Genomic DNA, 7,485 nt, shown 5'->3' with positions numbered 1-7,485 from the left:
CTCAGAAGGCTGAGACAAGAGAATCACTTGAAACAGGGAGGCAGAGGTTGCAGTGAGCAGAGATTGTGCAACTGCACTCTGGCCTGGGCAACAGAGTGAGACCCTGCCTCAAAAATAAAAATAAAATAAGAATTTTAAAATAACATGAATTACTGAGTTAACAAAATAAATATTTTGATACTTCTGCAATATTTACATTTTTAACAGCTGAATATGAGGCAACATTTTTGCACTCATTACAAGGAAAACTTTGAGTTTTCAGATGGTTATCAATTATTAGCTGTTATCTTTATCACTGAGTGTTCATATTTTTCCATTTTTCCAATAGTGTTCAGCATTGCTTAAAATTGCATGACTTACTTATAAGAGGTACCAAATTTTCTGCCAATTATTTGTTGTAAAAACATATTGCTCGGTTTTAATGTTATGACGTTTATGAACTATAAAGAATTCATCACATAAGCAAAGAAATCTATTTTTTGGTTATTTTTTTCATTCTTTTTATGCTTAGAAAGTCTTTTTCCCTACCATATCATATAAATATAACTTAATTTTTTTCTGGTTTTAATTTTTTTCTGCTTAGAATACATTTATTAGTAAATCACACTCTAAAATTAAGAGGAGACATGGTATGCTTTGGGATCAAAAGATTGGGCCTTCTATTCCTAATTAAGTCTGTGATCTTAAACACATTAGTTCACATCCTAGAGTTAATTGGGCATCATAACACTCATTATTGAGGAGTGTTATTGTAAAGGAACCCGACAATGTCTAGATCTCAAAAACGTTATTTCTTCCTCCTTCTTCCCTTTTCACATATGTTCATTCTTACATTTTATGACATTTTCTCATTTGGAATGACTCTGTCTTCTTTATTCTCTGAATTTTACCTGGTCATCATTACTCTCTCTTCCTTAAAAACAGTACCTGATCTCACATCCCTACTTTGGGTTGCACTCTTGAGGTTATAATTAAGTATTAAATTTTTTTCATAGTTTTTCATTTTGTGTGTGTGTTTGCTCTCTTCTCATAGCAATCTCTTCCAGTAAACTCATTGTTTAAAATATGAACAGATTTTGCAAGATGTTGTGGAGGATGCAAAAGAAGATCTGAAATTCTCGGCTTCCTACCCTACCCAAACCAAGGAGACAGTATTTTAAAAAGATAAAGGGAAGGAACAGCCTAATCCCAGACACGTGCACCAAGCAGGGAATGCCAAACGATGTATTATAGGTTATAACCTCTTCCTGATGCATTTCAGAACTCTGGAGCTGTTCCCAGGTTCTCAGCACAGTCTCCAGAGTTCAGACCTCAAACCTGAAATACTTCCAGATGACCTTGGCTCCACCTGCTAGAGCTCACGTCTTCCTGTCTCCCAGGGGACAACAGTTCCTGCAAAGAACTACACCCTCCTAATCTGGCTCCTCCTCAGGAAAGCTCTTGTCTGTGTAGGCTGCAAAATGCAGCTAATTAGGTGTGGTGACTGGCTTCAGCCTTTCCTGTGCTCTTCCCTTTTCTCCCACTCCCACCCCCTTTTCTTTCTCGTTAGACTGAAGAGGTCCCCTTAGATACAGCATGATTTCCAAATCAGAGTGGTGGAGGCAATCAGGAGAGTTACACCAAGCCATTAAAGATCCTTCATTAACATGGAGTGCTCCTTTGTAATGAACCATGTGGCCAGAAAGAGGAAGGAGGTTTAACCTTTCTGCAGAGAAGCAGCCTCAGATGCTGAAGGTTTCACCATCCAAGATAAAGGCAGAAGCTTGCACAGATCCGTCTGTAAAGCTTAATAGTGAGAGCAATGATTCTGGAGCCTGCTAGACTGAGCTGTGAGTCAAAATCACCACTTACTGGCTCAGAGACATTCAGGTAATCACTGAATGTCTCCGCCTCTGAAATTTTTAATCTCTAAAGTGGATCAATTTATATCTATGGTGAACCCCAAATATCGAAGTCAGGTCTCAGTCAATTTAGGAAGTTTATTTTGCTGAAGTTACAGCCGCACATCTGTGACACAGCCTCAGGGGGTCCTGATGACATGTGCCCAAGGTGACCCGGTGCATCTTGGTTTTATACATTTTAGGGAGACACGAAACCTCAATCAATATATGAAGATGTACATTGATTTGGTCCAGCAACACGGGATGACTCGATGCAGAGAAGGGGATCCAGGGAACAGGTAAATAAGAGACAAAAGGTTGTGTTCTTCTGGTTTCTGATTAGCCTTTCCAAAGGAGGCAATCAGATAAGCATTTATCTCCTTTGAATAGAGTGGGAGGCCAGTTTGCCCCAAGCAGTTCCCAGCTTGATTTTTCCCTTTAACTTAGTGATTTGGGGGTCCCAAGATTTGTTTTTCCTTTCACGCTTCTATGCATTCACTGTTGAGATGATTTAGTGAGGCAGTCTGCAAATAGTGTTTAATATAGAACTCTAAGCTCAATAAATGACAGCTATTATTACAGTGGTTCCCCTTTATCCACAGGGCATATGTTCCAAGACTCTGAGTGGATGTCTGAAACCTCATCCGTGCATACAGTACTGTGATTTCTCCTACACATGCATGGCTACAATAAAATATAATTTATCAGTTAAGCACACTAAGATATTAATGACAATAACTAATATCAATATAGAACAATTACAACAATATCTTGTTCACAGTTTCACAGATAGATTTGCTCTTACTGTATCTCTTAGCAACCTCAGCATACAATTTCCTCTCTTTCCTTATGAAGAACTGTCACCTTTTCACTTAAAAAATCACTTGATGGCTTCTCTTTGTCAGATCTGAATTGCCAGCATCACTAAGGTTGCATTTGGGGGCCATTATAAGTGAAGCCGCGTTATTCTTCTCAGGTAATACCCGGGGTTTTTTTGTCCCACGGCCATGGAAAACTAGGATTTAGATACACCAGGGTGATGCTCAGAGCCGAAGTTTAATTAGCAAAAGAAAGGGCAGCTCTCTTTCTGCAGAGAGGGGTCTCAGAAAACGAGTTGCCAGTTTCTTGGTGAAATGCACAGGGTTTTAGACTAGCTTGAGGAGGTGGTGCCTGATTTACATAGGAGACGAATAATTGGTTGGACCAGATGTGCCGTTCACATAGTGTGCAAAGAGGCTGGCCACCCTACTCTAATACGTTATCATGCAGACAGGTCATCCATCTGGCTGGGGCAATGTTGCCTGCCTGTTGCTGTACACATGGCAACAAAGAAAAGGGAAGGTGGAGCCTCCATGTTAAGCATGCCTGGCTTCCAAGTAGCCCCTGTCTACTGGCGCAGCTGCTGGCACTCACCTGTGCACTCTTCCAGCTTGCTTATCTATATCCGCAGCTCCGTTTTTTAGGCTGCTCTTTTTAAGGAAAGAAATAATTTGGGGACTGCTTTTTATTAAAAGAAAAATTCCACCGAGGACTCTCTTACCTTCACTATCTGCCTAAATAGTTTCTTTTTAGCTCCTGTATCATAAGGGTGACTTGAACCCAAGCACTACGATACCACAACAATCGGTCTGATAACCAAGAGGGCTTCTAAGTGACTAGTCAGCGTGGAGTACAGACAGCGTGGGTCCCCTGTAGAAAAGGATTCATGTCCTTGGTTGGGGGTGGAGCAGAATGATGCGAAATTTTATCACACTACTCAGCATGGTGTTTAATTTAAAACGCAGACATTTTTTATTTCTGCAATTTCCTACTTAATATTTTCAGATTACAGCGCTGAAAGCACAGCAGGTGAAGCTGTGGATGACGGGACCTGCGGTACTGAGAGTCTGAGTGCTGTCCAACTTGAGGGCTTGATACTTCACATCTAGAAAGTACTTTACTCATAGTACCTAACTTAATCCTATATTATCTATGAGGCTTCACGGTAGGTATTCTATCTCCATGGATTCTGTAGGGGTTTTTTTGTTTTGTTTTTTTACCAGATCTGGTAAGTTGCAAAGCCAGGACTCAAAGCCCTCCCTGGAGGATCCAGGGCCCTTTTCCCCTGACCACAGGCCCTCTTGCCTTTCCAGTAGAGGAGCTCCAATTCATGGAGGCTGTGATCTCGCTGTGAATAATGAGCTTCTAAACAATGGACAGTGGTTTGTTTGGGTTGTTTTCATTCCATTTACTGGACTCAGCCAGGTAGTATTGAAGCCCAGAAGCCTCGCTATTGTGTGCTATCAATTTGTTCAATGATTATTCGAGGAGCAGGTGATTTCCATTAGATTACCCATTAAATGGGAATGTTTGTTTTTCAAACCGGAAACTCTCAGCAAACAGAGAAGCAGACCTGGCTGGTCTGCCACCGCTCCTCACTCAGGAGCCACTGTCCCCAGGCCCACCTTTCGGGGAAGGGGAACAATACAGTTATCTGGGCGTCGTGTGGTTAAGCTGGGGCACTAGACTCTGAACATGGCCACTGCCAACGGTTACCTTACTCCAGCGGTGAGAAGGATCTGAGATGGGTCAGGGAGGGAAAATGACCACCAGTGTGTGACAGAGAGGTTTAGAGGAAGACTCCAGAAACCAAAATTGCTCCCAGAAGCTGATTTTCTAGCTGGAGAAGGGGTTAGAGAGAACTCACAAAGCCAAGGAAGAAAGTCCTGGATGATCCTTCTAACATCATAGTCTTTCTGGGGAAAATGAGTTCATTTCCTTCTGCCTTTCTGTGTTTTGTTTTGTATGGGCACATTAAATGGGGAAAATGGTTAAGACTCTCCCACCTATGTCTTGATTTCTGTTACATCTTAATGATCTATGATTGAGATCACCTTGCAGCATGGTCTTTGCTGCAAGAAAAGCCCATGCTCATGAAGACATTTTGAGGGGAGATGCAATAAACGAGTTTATTTTTTAGTTCTTTCACTAAGTTTACTAATCCAAGGATGGTGATCCAGGACAAGGATGAACTTTGTAAATCTAAATCCTCTCTGGATTTTCACGCATTACCTGTGTTACACGTAACAACCCTACCTAGTCATACCAATGAGATTCACATGCACAGACCCAAGCACGTGTCCTTCCAGCTTCAATCAGGTGAGCACCAAGGTAATTGCCAGGAAAGTCATCAGCGGCTCTCCTGTATCTCATTGTTAATCAGGACTGCATTTCTTTCCCCCCACTCGGATGAGTGACTGCAAAGATGTGATTCCTCAAGGGCTTATTTGGCATACCCCAGGGCAAAAAAAAAAAACACACACACACACACACAAAACAGAAAACTTTTTCTTAAAAAGGGGGCGGAAGGTGAACGGGGGGGGGGGGAGGCGGGGCGGGGTATTCCCTAAGAGCAAAAGTTAGACAATGTTGCCCCCTAGTGGCAAAATTTCCCAAGAACAACCTTTGCTTTGGAGAAAGTGCAATGACATTGGCTTGCCAAGGACTGAACACAGGGTGCTCCATACACAGCACACACCCGGAGAGGAAGGAGTCGTTGCTCAGAGATGGCCATTCCATAGAATTTTGCTATCTTGGCAAGCAAATAAAATCTTGCCACCAAATTGCTATGCTTTCTTCTTTCACTATCTCTCCACGCCACGAAGGATTTGATCTTTATCTTATCTGCAGTCCTCTCTTTTCTGCTTGTTAGAAATAAGATTAGAAGATATTTTACAACACACAGGATTTGGCAAATTAAAGGTTTTGCCAAATAAGCTTGCCATTAGTCCTTAGGGCTGCTTGCCATCATAGGATTTTCTTTTTTTCTCCAAAAAAATGCATTTGGATGAATTGGGGTAGCTCTGCTTTTGCAGTTTGAAGAACAAATTATTCTGCCTGGGTCTCAGTTTTCTCCTTTTTAAAAAAGAATGAACAGGACTAAGTGCTAAGCAGATTTAATGCCCAATGATTCTTAAACCCCAATAATTATCTATATGGTTTTTGCATTTTATATTCCAAAGACCCATACTTCAAGGACATGCTGAAAAAAGAAAATAAGTGTATTAATGCAAACAGCTCCACATCAAGGGCATTGCATAAAAAGGCAGTTTTTAGACAAATGCAATTAAAATCACAATACTGATGAAGAAAGTCTGAAATAAGGAGGGCAATATCATCCTTTGATGGAGAAAGAAAAAAGCTGGGTGAATAAGTAAAGCTCTGCATGAGAATATGTTAATCAGTTTCAGGGTAGTTCATGTGCCTCATGCATGCACCTTATAGCATTTGTTTGAATTTTCTTGTAAGTATATGACTTAAAATAAATTTTATTATGGAGAGTTATTTTATCTATGGCGTTTTAGTTTCTCTCTTAACTGAAAAACTACAGGGCTTTCCTCAAACCAAAGATGGACCTAACAACCAGTCCTTTCAACTCCTGCTAGAGCTTGCAAGAAGACGGGAGTTTGTGGTGAGGAGTGTTTGCATGAACGTGCGAATTCAACGGGCTCTGATACAGAAAAGATGGCTTTCATCTCCTATGCTGGTGGTGACAACTGTTTTTTAACCCAAGCCTCATGCTGGGACTCAAACAAATGCACAGTTCAGTGTAATTAGGATTTTGGAAACACATTCACAGAGCACCCACCGAAACAATGCAACCAGCCATGGGCCAATGCTTGGTGATTTGCTTTAGTCTTTTAATGATAGACCACTAATTCCAAACAGGAGCGGTAGAGAGGATGGGCAAAGGGCTGGCACTGGAAGCTTGGCCAGAGTTGCCAGTCAGAACTGCCAACAGTGAGCCTCCACTGTTGTCTCCTTCACTCTGCTTTGTGGTGGACATTAAGCATTCCAATAAAATCACCAGCTTGATGCTCAGCTGGTCTGATTGCGGAAGAGACTGATTGCATTATTCATTCTCATGAAAAGATTTGTAGGACTCTCAAGGATCTATAGAGATTATATTTTTTTAAAAAGCTCCAAAGTTATCAACAGTTTAATTTATCCTTCTATTCCCTCAAAAGGAACAAAACACAGAAGGCAATAGACAGAGCCTAAGCAGAAAACAGGATTTTGCTGAGGTTGAACGAGTTTGGAAGCCCTGCATGTTACGGGATTGGTGCACCCCTCTTAGTCTCTTATTTTCTCTTATTCATTCCCCTTTCCACTTTTTTTTTCCAGGCAGGTTCCTCCATCTTCTTTAAAAAATAAATAAACGAAAAATAAACAACACCCTCCCCACCAAAAAAAGAGGACCACAACAACGAAAACTTGCTGCTTGCTGATTCCCTGTAAAATACTTCCATCTACTGGCTGAATGGAGAAGACTCATTTCTTAACATTTGTTGTTGAATTTGTACCACCATTTATGAACACCGCTCTTCAAGCATTTAACACAAAAAAATAGGAATCACAAGTCCAAAAATTAAAGAAATTGATAAATGTTTTACTTTATGTTTAGCAATTGACTCAAGTAATGCCCCCATGTATTTGATATAGGCATGAACATACAAATGCACTTTGCAAACACCCAGAATGAGGCACAGGTCTGTAGGACTGCAGAAAGCAAATCAGTGAGAAAAAAGGAATTGAGAGACTAGGGAGAGCAATGGGAAGAGATGAT

The sequence above is a fragment of the Saimiri boliviensis genome, chromosome 13, assembly GCF_048565385.1.
Source record: "Saimiri boliviensis isolate mSaiBol1 chromosome 13, mSaiBol1.pri, whole genome shotgun sequence".
NCBI lineage: Eukaryota > Metazoa > Chordata > Mammalia > Primates > Cebidae > Saimiri > Saimiri boliviensis.
This window is presented reverse-complemented; position numbering follows the sequence as displayed.